The sequence below is a fragment of the Pongo abelii genome, chromosome 17 (genome assembly GCF_028885655.2).
Source record: "Pongo abelii isolate AG06213 chromosome 17, NHGRI_mPonAbe1-v2.0_pri, whole genome shotgun sequence".
Taxonomy (NCBI): Eukaryota; Metazoa; Chordata; class Mammalia; order Primates; family Hominidae; genus Pongo; species Pongo abelii.
This window is the reverse complement of record NC_072002.2, coordinates 18,396,001-18,409,129: the sequence shown is the minus strand read 5'-3', so window position 1 is coordinate 18,409,129 and position 13,129 is coordinate 18,396,001.

Here is a 13,129-nt window from a genome sequence, read left to right as displayed (position 1 = left end):
GAAGTTTCCTGGAATGCTTCTGTCTAGTTTTTATGTGAAGACATTTCCTTTTCCAGCATAGGCCTCAAAGCACTCCAAATATCCACTTGCAGATTCTACAAAAAGAGTGTTTCAAAACTGCTCTATCAAAAGCAAGCTTCAACACTGTGAGTAGAATGCACTCATCACAAAGAAGTTTCTGAGAATGCTTCTGTCTAGTTTTTATGTGAAGAGATTTCCTTTTCCAACACAGGACTCAAAGCGCTCCAAATAAACACTTGCAGATTCTACAAAAGGAGTGTTTCGAAACTGCTCTTTCAAGACGAACGTTCAAGTCTGTGAGTTGAATGCACTCATCACACAGAAGTTTCTGAGAATGCTTCTGTCTAGTTTTTATGTGAAGATATTTCCTTTTCCAGCATAGGCCTCAAAACGCTCCAAATATCCTCTTGCAGATTCTACAAAAAGAGTGTTTCAAAACTGTTCTATCAAAAGGAAGGTTCAACTCTGTGAGTTGAATGAATGCATCGTGAAGAACTTTCTGAGAATGCTTCTCTGTAGTTTTTAGGTGAAGATATTCCAAAACCCAGCACAGGCCTCGAAGTGCTCCAAATAACCACTTGCAGATTTTACCAAAAGAGTGTTTCAAAACTGCTCTTTCTATAGGTAAGTTCAAGTCTGTGAGTTGAATGCACTCAACACAAAGAAGTTTCTGAGAATGCTTCTGTTCAGTTTTTATGTGAAGACATTTCCTTTTCCAGCATAGGCCTCAAACGGCTCCAAATATCCACTTGCAGATTCTACAAAAAGAGTGTTTCCAAACTTCTCTATCAATTGGTAGGTTCAACTCTGTGAGTTGAATGAACTCATCACAAAGAAGTTTCTGAGAATCCTTCTCTCTAGCTTTTATGTGAAGATATTTCCTTTTCCAACATAGGCCTCAAGGTGCTCCGAATAAACACTTGCAGATTCTACAAACTTAATGTTTCAAAACTGTTCTATCAAAAGGAACGTTGAAGTCTGTGAGTTGAATGCACTCATCACAAAGAAGTTTCTCAGAATGCTTCCGTCTAGTTTTTAGGTGAAGAGATTTCATTTCCCAGCATAGGCCTCAAAGCGCTCCAAATATCCACTTGCAGATTCTATAAGAAGAGTGTTTCCAAACTGCTCTTTCAAAAGGAAGCTTCAAGTCTGTGAGTTGAATGCACTCATCACAAAGAAGTTTCTGAGAATGCTTCCGTCTAGTTTCTATATGAAGATATTTCCTTTTCCAACATAGGCCCCAAAGTGCTCCAAATAAACCCTTGCAGATTCTACAAAAGGAGTGTTTCAAAACTGCTCTTTCTATAGGTAAGTTCAAGTCTGTGAGTTGAATGCACTCAACACAAAGAAGTTTCTGAGAATGCTTCTGTTCAGTTTTTATGTGAAGATATTTCCTTTTCCAGCATAGGCCTCAAACGGCTCCAAATATCCACTTGCAGATTCTACAAAAAGAGTGTTTCCAAACTTCTCTATCAACTGGTAGGTTCAACTCTGTGAGTTGAATGAACTCATCACAAAGAAGTTTCTGAGAATCCTTCTCTCTAGTTTTTATGTGAAGATATTTCCTTTTCCAACATAGGCCTCAAAGCGCTCCAAATAAACACATGCAGATTCTACAAACGGAGTGTTTCAAAACTGTTCTATCAAAGGGAACGTTCAAGTCTGTGAGTTGAATGTACTCATCACACAGATGTTTCTCAGAATGCTTCTGTCTAGTTTTTAGGTGAAGAGATTTCATTCCCAGCATAGGCCTCAAAGCGCTCCAAATATCCACTTGCAGAATCTACGAAAAGAGTGTTTCAAAGCTGCTCTTTCAAAAGCAAGGTTCAAGTCTGTGTGTTGAATGCACTCATCTGAAAGAAGTTTCTGAGAATGCTTCTGTCTAGTTCTTACGTGAAGATATTTCCTTTTCCAGCTTAGGCCTCAAAGCGCTCCAAATAAACACTTGCAAATTCTACAAAAGGAGTGTTTCAAAAGAGTTCTATCAAAAGGAACGTTCAAGTCTGTGAGTTGAATGCACTTATCATACCGAAGTTTCCTGGAATGCTTCTGTCTAGTTTTTATGTGAGGACATTTCCTTTTACAGCATAGGCCTCAAAGCACTCCAAATATCCACTTGCAGATTCTACAAAAAGAGTGTTTCAAAACTGCTCTATCAAAAGCAAGCTTCAACACTGTGAGTAGAATGCACTCATCACAAAGAAGTTTCTGAGAATGCTTCTGTCTAGTTTTTATGTGAAGAGATTTCCTTTTCCAACACAGGACTCAAAGCGCTCCAAATAAACACTTGCAGATTCTATAAAAGGAGTGTTTCGAAACTGCTCTTTCAAGACGAACGTTCAAGTCTGTGAGTTGAATGCACTCATCACACAGAAGTTTCTGAGAATGCTTCTGTCTAGTTTTTATGTGAAGATATTTCCTTTTCCAGCATAGGCCTCAAAACGCTCCAAATATCCTCTTGCAGATTCTACAAAAAGAGTGTTTCAAAACTGTTCTATCAAAAGGAAGGTTCAACTCTGTGAGTTGAATGACTGCATCGTGAAGAACTTTCTGAGAATGCTTCTCTATAGTTTTTAGGTGAAGATATTCCAAAACCCAGCACAGGCCTCGAAGTGCTCCAAATAACCACTTGCAGATTTTACCAAAAGAGTGTTTCAAAACTGCTCTTTCTATAGGTAAGTTCAAGTCTGTGAGTTGAATGCACTCAACACAAAGAAGTTTCTGAGAATGCTTCTGTGCAGTTTTTATGTGAAGATATTCCCTTTTCCAGCATAGGCCTCAAACGGCTCCAAATATCCACTTGCAGATTCTACAAAAAGAGTGTTTCCAAACTTCTCTATCAATTGGTAGGTTCAACTCTGTGAGTTGAATGAACTCATCACAAAGAAGTTTCTGAGAATCCTTCTCTCTAGCTTTTATGTGAAGATATTTCCTTTTCCAACATAGGCCTCAAGGTGCTCCGAATAAACACTTGCAGATTCTACAAACTTAATGTTTCAAAACTGTTCTATCAAAAGGAACGTTGAAGTCTGTGAGTTGAATGCACTCATCACAAAGAAGTTTCTCAGAATGCTTCCGTCTAGTTTTTAGGTGAAGAGATTTCATTTCCCAGCATAGGCCTCAAAGCGCTCCAAATATCCACTTGCAGATTCTATAAGAAGAGTGTTTCCAAACTGCTCTTTCAAAAGGAAGCTTCAAGTCTGTGAGTTGAATGCACTCATCACAAAGAAGTTTCTGAGAATGCTTCCGTCTAGTTTCTATATGAAGATATTTCCTTTTCCAACATAGGCCCCAAAGTGCTCCAAATAAACCCTTGCAGATTCTACAAAAGGAGTGTTTCAAAACTGCTCTTTCTATAGGTAAGTTGAAGTCTGTGAGTTGAATGCACTCAACACAAAGAAGTTTCTGAGAATGCTTCTGTTCAGTTTTTATGTGAAGATATTTCCTTTTCCAGCATAGGCCTCAAACGGCTCCAAATATCCACTTGCAGATTCTACAAAAAGAGTGTTTCCAAACTTCTCTATCAACTGGTAGGTTCAACTCTGTGAGTTGAATGAACTCATCACAAAGAAGTTTCTGAGAATCCTTCTCTCTAGTTTTTATGTGAAGATATTTCCTTTTCCAACATAGGCCTCAAAGCGCTCCAAATAAACACATGCAGATTCTACAAACGGAGTGTTTCAAAACTGTTCTATCAAAGGGAACGTTCAAGTCTGTGAGTTGAATGTACTCATCACACAGATGTTTCTCAGAATGCTTCTGTCTAGTTTTTAGGTGAAGAGATTTCATTCCCAGCATAGGCCTCAAAGCGCTCCAAATATCCACTTGCAGAATCTACGAAAAGAGTGTTTCAAAGCTGCTCTTTCAAAAGCAAGGTTCAAGTCTGTGTGTTGAATGCACTCATCTGAAAGAAGTTTCTGAGAATGCTTCTGTCTAGTTCTTACGTGAAGATATTTCCTTTTCCAGCTTAGGCCTCAAAGCGCTCCAAATAAACACTTGCAAATTCTACAAAAGGAGTGTTTCAAAAGAGTTCTATCAAAAGGAACGTTCAAGTCTGTGAGTTGAATGCACTTATCATACCGAAGTTTCCTGGAATGCTTCTGTCTAGTTTTTATGTGAGGACATTTCCTTTTACAGCATAGGCCTCAAAGCACTCCAAATATCCACTTGCAGATTCTACAAAAAGAGTGTTTCAAAACTGCTCTATCAAAAGCAAGCTTCAACACTGTGAGTAGAATGCACTCATCACAAAGAAGTTTCTGAGAATGCTTCTGTCTAGTTTTTATGTGAAGAGATTTCCTTTTCCAACACAGGCCTCAAAGCGCTCCAAATAAACACTTGCAGATTCTATAAAAGGAGTGTTTCGAAACTGCTCTTTCAAGACGAACGTTCAAGTCTGTGAGTTGAATGCACTCATCACACAGAAGTTTCTGAGAATGCTTCTGCCTAGTTTTTATGTGAAGGTATTTCCTTTTCCAGCATAGGCCTCAAAACGCTCCAAATATCCTCTTGCAGATTCTACAAAAAGAGTGTTTCAAAACTGTTCTATCAAAAGGAAGGTTCAACTCTGTGAGTTGAATGACTGCATCGTGAAGAACTTTCTGAGAATGCTTCTCTGTAGTTTTTAGGTGAAGATATTCCAAAACCCAGCACAGGCCTCGAAGTGCTCCAAATAACCACTTGCAGATTTTACCAAAAGAGTGTTTCAAAACTGCTCTTTCTATAGGTAAGTTCAAGTCTGTGAGTTGAATGCACTCAACACAAAGAAGTTTCTGAGAATGCTTCTGTTCAGTTTTTATGTGAAGATATTCCCTTTTCCAGCATAGGCCTCAAACGGCTCCAAATATCCACTTGCAGATTCTACAAAAAGAGTGTTTCCAAACTTCTCTATCAATTGGTAGGTTCAACTCTGTGAGTTGAATGAACTCATCACAAAGAAGTTTCTGAGAATCCTTCTCTCTAGCTTTTATGTGAAGATATTTCCTTTTCCAACATAGGCCTCAAGGTGCTCCGAATAAACACTTGCAGATTCTACAAACTTAATGTTTCAAAACTGTTCTATCAAAAGGAACGTTGAAGTCTGTGAGTTGAATGCACTCATCACAAAGAAGTTTCTCAGAATGCTTCCGTCTAGTTTTTAGGTGAAGAGATTTCATTTCCCAGCATAGGCCTCAAAGCGCTCCAAATATCCACTTGCAGATTCTATAAGAAGAGTGTTTCCAAACTGCTCTTTCAAAAGGAAGCTTCAAGTCTGTGAGTTGAATGCACTCATCACAAAGAAGTTTCTGAGAATGCTTCCGTCTAGTTTCTATATGAAGATATTTCCTTTTCCAACATAGGCCCCAAAGTGCTCCAAATAAACCCTTGCAGATTCTACAAAAGGAGTGTTTCAAAACTGCTCTTTCTATAGGTAAGTTCAAGTCTGTGAGTTGAATGCACTCAACACAAAGAAGTTTCTGAGAATGCTTCTGTTCAGTTTTTATGTGAAGATATTTCCTTTTCCAGCATAGGCCTCAAACGGCTCCAAATATCCACTTGCAGATTCTACAAAAACAGTGTTTCCAAACTTCTCTATCAATTGGTAGGTTCAACTCTGTGAGTTGAATGAACTCATCACAAAGAAGTTTCTGAGAATCCTTCTCTCTAGTTTTTATGTGAAGATATTTCCTTTTCCAGCATAGGCCTCAAAGCGCTCCAAATAAACACATGCAGATTCTACAAAAGGAGTGTTTCAAAACTGTTCTATCAAAGGGAACGTTCAAGTGTGTGAGTTGAATGTACTCATCACACAGATGTTTCTCAGAATGCTTCTGTCTAGATTTTAGGTGAAGAGATTTCATTCCCAGCATAGGCCTCAAAGCGCTCCAAATATCCACTTGCAGAATCTACGAAAAGAGTGTTTCAAAGCTGCTCTTTCAAAAGCAAGGTTCAAGTCTGTGTGTTGAATGCACTCATCTGAAAGAAGTTTCTGAGAATGCTTCTGTCTAGTTCTTACGTGAAGATATTTCCTTTTCCAGCTTAGGCCTCAAAGCGCTCCAAATAAACACTTGCAAATTCTACAAAAGGAGTGTTTCAAAAGAGTTCTATCAAAAGGAAAGTTCAAGTCTGTGAGTTGAATGCACTTATCATACCGAAGTTTCCTGGAATGCTTCTGTCTAGTTTTTATGTGAAGACATTTCCTTTTCCAGCATAGGCCTCAAAGCACTCCAAATATCCACTTGCAGATTCTACAAAATGAGTGTTTCAAAACTGCTCTATCAAAAGCAAGCTTCAACACTGTGAGTAGAATGCACTCATCACAAAGAAGTTTCTGAGAATGCTTCTGTCTAGTTTTTATGTGAAGAGATTTCCTTTTCCAACATAGGCCTCGAAGCGCTCCAAATAAACACTTGCAGATTCTACAAAAGGAGTGTTTCGAAACTGCTCTTTCAAGAGGAACGTTCAAGTCTGTGAGTTGAATGCACTCATCACACAGAAGTTTCTGAGAATGCTTCTGTCTAGTTTTTATGTGAAGATATTTCCTTTTCCAGCATAGGCCTCAAAACGCTCCAAATATCCTCTTGCAGATTCTACAAAAAGAGTGTTTCAAAACTGTTCTATCAAAAGGAAGGTTCAACTCTGTGAGTTGAATGAATGCATCGTGAAGAACTTTCTGAGAATGCTTCTCTGTAGTTTTTAGGTGAAGATATTCCAAAACCCAGCACAGGCCTCGAAGTGCTCCAAATAACCACTTGCAGATTTTACCAAAAGAGTGTTTCAAAACTGCTCTTTCTATAGGTAAGTTCAAGTCTGTGAGTTGAATGCACTCAACACAAAGAAGTTTCTGAGAATGCTTCTGTTCAGTTTTTATGTGAAGACATTTCCTTTTCCAGCATAGGCCTCAAACGGCTCCAAATATCCACTTGCAGATTCTACAAAAAGAGTGTTTCCAAACTTCTCTATCAATTGGTAGGTTCAACTCTGTGAGTTGAATGAACTCATCACAAAGAAGTTTCTGAGAATCCTTCTCTCTAGCTTTTATGTGAAGATATTTCCTTTTCCAACATAGGCCTCAAGGTGCTCCGAATAAACACTTGCAGATTCTACAAACTTAATGTTTCAAAACTGTTCTATCAAAAGGAACGTTGAAGTCTGTGAGTTGAATGCACTCATCACAAAGAAGTTTCTCAGAATGCTTCCGTCTAGTTTTTAGGTGAAGAGATTTCATTTCCCAGCATAGGCCTCAAAGCGCTCCAAATATCCACTTGCAGATTCTATAAGAAGAGTGTTTCCAAACTGCTCTTTCAAAAGGAAGCTTCAAGTCTGTGAGTTGAATGCACTCATCACAAAGAAGTTTCTGAGAATGCTTCCGTCTAGTTTCTATATGAAGATATTTCCTTTTCCAACATAGGCCCCAAAGTGCTCCAAATAAACCCTTGCAGATTCTACAAAAGGAGTGTTTCAAAACTGCTCTTTCTATAGGTAAGTTCAAGTCTGTGAGTTGAATGCACTCAACACAAAGAAGTTTCTGAGAATGCTTCTGTTCAGTTTTTATGTGAAGATATTTCCTTTTCCAGCATAGGCCTCAAACGGCTCCAAATATCCACTTGCAGATTCTACAAAAAGAGTGTTTCCAAACTTCTCTATCAACTGGTAGGTTCAACTCTGTGAGTTGAATGAACTCATCACAAAGAAGTTTCTGAGAATCCTTCTCTCTAGTTTTTATGTGAAGATATTTCCTTTTCCAACATAGGCCTCAAAGCGCTCCAAATAAACACATGCAGATTCTACAAACGGAGTGTTTCAAAACTGTTCTATCAAAGGGAACGTTCAAGTCTGTGAGTTGAATGTACTCATCACACAGATGTTTCTCAGAATGCTTCTGTCTAGTTTTTAGGTGAAGAGATTTCATTCCCAGCATAGGCCTCAAAGCGCTCCAAATATCCACTTGCAGAATCTACGAAAAGAGTGTTTCAAAGCTGCTCTTTCAAAAGCAAGGTTCAAGTCTGTGTGTTGAATGCACTCATCTGAAAGAAGTTTCTGAGAATGCTTCTGTCTAGTTCTTACGTGAAGATATTTCCTTTTCCAGCTTAGGCCTCAAAGCGCTCCAAATAAACACTTGCAAATTCTACAAAAGGAGTGTTTCAAAAGAGTTCTATCAAAAGGAACGTTCAAGTCTGTGAGTTGAATGCACTTATCATACCGAAGTTTCCTGGAATGCTTCTGTCTAGTTTTTATGTGAGGACATTTCCTTTTACAGCATAGGCCTCAAAGCACTCCAAATATCCACTTGCAGATTCTACAAAAAGAGTGTTTCAAAACTGCTCTATCAAAAGCAAGCTTCAACACTGTGAGTAGAATGCACTCATCACAAAGAAGTTTCTGAGAATGCTTCTGTCTAGTTTTTATGTGAAGAGATTTCCTTTTCCAACACAGGACTCAAAGCGCTCCAAATAAACACTTGCAGATTCTATAAAAGGAGTGTTTCGAAACTGCTCTTTCAAGACGAACGTTCAAGTCTGTGAGTTGAATGCACTCATCACACAGAAGTTTCTGAGAATGCTTCTGTCTAGTTTTTATGTGAAGATATTTCCTTTTCCAGCATAGGCCTCAAAACGCTCCAAATATCCTCTTGCAGATTCTACAAAAAGAGTGTTTCAAAACTGTTCTATCAAAAGGAAGGTTCAACTCTGTGAGTTGAATGACTGCATCGTGAAGAACTTTCTGAGAATGCTTCTCTGTAGTTTTTAGGTGAAGATATTCCAAAACCCAGCACAGGCCTCGAAGTGCTCCAAATAACCACTTGCAGATTTTACCAAAAGAGTGTTTCAAAACTGCTCTTTCTATAGGTAAGTTCAAGTCTGTGAGTTGAATGCACTCAACACAAAGAAGTTTCTGAGAATGCTTCTGTTCAGTTTTTATGTGAAGATATTCCCTTTTCCAGCATAGGCCTCAAACGGCTCCAAATATCCACTTGCAGATTCTACAAAAAGAGTGTTTCCAAACTTCTCTATCAATTGGTAGGTTCAACTCTGTGAGTTGAATGAACTCATCACAAAGAAGTTTCTGAGAATCCTTCTCTCTAGCTTTTATGTGAAGATATTTCCTTTTCCAACATAGGCCTCAAGGTGCTCCGAATAAACACTTGCAGATTCTACAAACTTAATGTTTCAAAACTGTTCTATCAAAAGGAACGTTGAAGTCTGTGAGTTGAATGCACTCATCACAAAGAAGTTTCTCAGAATGCTTCCGTCTAGTTTTTAGGTGAAGAGATTTCATTTCCCAGCATAGGCCTCAAAGCGCTCCAAATATCCACTTGCAGATTCTATAAGAAGAGTGTTTCCAAACTGCTCTTTCAAAAGGAAGCTTCAAGTCTGTGAGTTGAATGCACTCATCACAAAGAAGTTTCTGAGAATGCTTCCGTCTAGTTTCTATATGAAGATATTTCCTTTTCCAACATAGGCCCCAAAGTGCTCCAAATAAACCCTTGCAGATTCTACAAAAGGAGTGTTTCAAAACTGCTCTTTCTATAGGTAAGTTCAAGTCTGTGAGTTGAATGCACTCAACACAAAGAAGTTTCTGAGAATGCTTCTGTTCAGTTTTTATGTGAAGATATTTCCTTTTCCAGCATAGGCCTCAAACGGCTCCAAATATCCACTTGCAGATTCTACAAAAACAGTGTTTCCAAACTTCTCTATCAATTGGTAGGTTCAACTCTGTGAGTTGAATGAACTCATCACAAAGAAGTTTCTGAGAATCCTTCTCTCTAGTTTTTATGTGAAGATATTTCCTTTTCCAGCATAGGCCTCAAAGCGCTCCAAATAAACACATGCAGATTCTACAAAAGGAGTGTTTCAAAACTGTTCTATCAAAGGGAACGTTCAAGTGTGTGAGTTGAATGTACTCATCACACAGATGTTTCTCAGAATGCTTCTGTCTAGATTTTAGGTGAAGAGATTTCATTCCCAGCATAGGCCTCAAAGCGCTCCAAATATCCACTTGCAGAATCTACGAAAAGAGTGTTTCAAAGCTGCTCTTTCAAAAGCAAGGTTCAAGTCTGTGTGTTGAATGCACTCATCTGAAAGAAGTTTCTGAGAATGCTTCTGTCTAGTTCTTACGTGAAGATATTTCCTTTTCCAGCTTAGGCCTCAAAGCGCTCCAAATAAACACTTGCAAATTCTACAAAAGGAGTGTTTCAAAAGAGTTCTATCAAAAGGAAAGTTCAAGTCTGTGAGTTGAATGCACTTATCATACCGAAGTTTCCTGGAATGCTTCTGTCTAGTTTTTATGTGAAGACATTTCCTTTTCCAGCATAGGCCTCAAAGCACTCCAAATATCCACTTGCAGATTCTACAAAAAGAGTGTTTCAAAACTGCTCTATCAAAAGCAAGCTTCAACACTGTGAGTAGAATGCACTCATCACAAAGAAGTTTCTGAGAATGCTTCTGTCTAGTTTTTATGTGAAGAGATTTCCTTTTCCAACATAGGCCTCGAAGCGCTCCAAATAAACACTTGCAGATTCTACAAAAGGAGTGTTTCGAAACTGCTCTTTCAAGAGGAACGTTCAAGTCTGTGAGTTGAATGCACTCATCACACAGAAGTTTCTGAGAATGCTTCTGTCTAGTTTTTATGTGAAGATATTTCCTTTTCCAGCATAGGCCTCAAAACGCTCCAAATATCCTCTTGCAGATTCTACAAAAAGAGTGTTTCAAAACTGTTCTATCAAAAGGAAGGTTCAACTCTGTGAGTTGAATGAATGCATCGTGAAGAACTTTCTGAGAATGCTTCTCTGTAGTTTTTAGGTGAAGATATTCCAAAACCCAGCACAGGCCTCGAAGTGCTCCAAATAACCACTTGCAGATTTTACCAAAAGAGTGTTTCAAAACTGCTCTTTCTATAGGTAAGTTCAAGTCTGTGAGTTGAATGCACTCAACACAAAGAAGTTTCTGAGAATGCTTCTGTTCAGTTTTTATGTGAAGACATTTCCTTTTCCAGCATAGGCCTCAAACGGCTCCAAATATCCACTTGCAGATTCTACAAAAAGAGTGTTTCCAAACTTCTCTATCAATTGGTAGGTTCAACTCTGTGAGTTGAATGAACTCATCACAAAGAAGTTTCTGAGAATCCTTCTCTCTAGCTTTTATGTGAAGATATTTCCTTTTCCAACATAGGCCTCAAGGTCCTCCGAATAAACACTTGCAGATTCTACAAACTTAATGTTTCAAAACTGTTCTATCAAAAGGAACGTTGAAGTCTGTGAGTTGAATGCACTCATCACAAAGAAGTTTCTCAGAATGCTTCCGTCTAGTTTTTAGGTGAAGAGATTTCATTTCCCAGCATAGGCCTCAAAGCGCTCCAAATATCCACTTGCAGATTCTATAAGAAGAGTGTTTCCAAACTGCTCTTTCAAAAGGAAGCTTCAAGTCTGTGAGTTGAATGCACTCATCACAAAGAAGTTTCTGAGAATGCTTCCGTCTAGTTTCTATATGAAGATATTTCCTTTTCCAACATAGGCCCCAAAGTGCTCCAAATAAACCCTTGCAGATTCTACAAAAGGAGTGTTTCAAAACTGCTCTTTCTATAGGTAAGTTCAAGTCTGTGAGTTGAATGCACTCAACACAAAGAAGTTTCTGAGAATGCTTCTGTTCAGTTTTTATGTGAAGATATTTCCTTTTCCAGCATAGGCCTCAAACGGCTCCAAATATCCACTTTCAGATTCTACAAAAAGAGTGTTTCCAAACTTCTCTATCCACTGGTAGGTTCAACTCTGTGAGTTGAATGAACTCATCACAAAGAAGTTTCTGAGAATCCTTCTCTCTAGTTTTTATGTGAAGATATTTCCTTTTCCAACATAGGCCTCAAAGCGCTCCAAATAAACACATGCAGATTCTACAAACGGAGTGTTTCAAAACTGTTCTATCAAAGGGAACGTTCAAGTCTGTGAGTTGAGTGTACTCATCACACAGATGTTTCTCAGAATGCTTCTGTCTAGTTTTTAGGTGAAGAGATTTCATTCCCAGCATAGGCCTCAAAGCGCTCCAAATATCCACTTGCAGAATCTACGAAAAGAGTGTTTCAAAGCTGCTCTTTCAAAAGCAAGGTTCAAGTCTGTGTGTTGAATGCACTCATCTGAAAGAAGTTTCTGAGAATGCTTCTGTCTAGTTCTTACGTGAAGATATTTCCTTTTCCAGCTTAGGCCTCAAAGCGCTCCAAATAAACACTTGCAAATTCTACAAAAGGAGTGTTTCAAAAGAGTTCTATCAAAAGGAACGTTCAAGTCTGTGAGTTGAATGCACTTATCATACCGAAGTTTCCTGGAATGCTTCTGTCTAGTTTTTATGTGAGGACATTTCCTTTTACAGCATAGGCCTCAAAGCACTCCAAATATCCACTTGCAGATTCTACAAAAAGAGTGTTTCAAAACTGCTCTATCAAAAGCAAGCTTCAACACTGTGAGTAGAATGCACTCATCACAAAGAAGTTTCTGAGAATGCTTCTGTCTAGTTTTTATGTGAAGAGATTTCCTTTTCCAACACAGGCCTCAAAGCGCTCCAAATAAACACTTGCAGATTCTATAAAAGGAGTGTTTCGAAACTGCTCTTTCAAGACGAACGTTCAAGTCTGTGAGTTGAATGCACTCATCACACAGAAGTTTCTGAGAATGCTTCTGTCTAGTTTTTATGTGAAGATATTTCCTTTTCCAGCATAGGCCTCAAAACGCTCCAAATATCCTCTTGCAGATTCTACAAAAAGAGTGTTTCAAAACTGTTCTATCAAAAGGAAGGTTCAACTCTGTGAGTTGAATGACTGCATCGTGAAGAACTTTCTGAGAATGCTTCTCTGTAGTTTTTAGGTGAAGATATTCCAAAACCCAGCACAGGCCTCGAAGTGCTCCAAATAACCACTTGCAGATTTTACCAAAAGAGTGTTTCAAAACTGCTCTTTCTATAGGTAAGTTCAAGTCTGTGAGTTGAATGCACTCAACACAAAGAAGTTTCTGAGAATGCTTCTGTTCAGTTTTTATGTGAAGATATTCCCTTTTCCAGCATAGGCCTCAAACGGCTCCAAATATCCACTTGCAGATTCTACAAAAAGAGTGTTTCCAAACTTCTCTATCAATTGGTAGGTT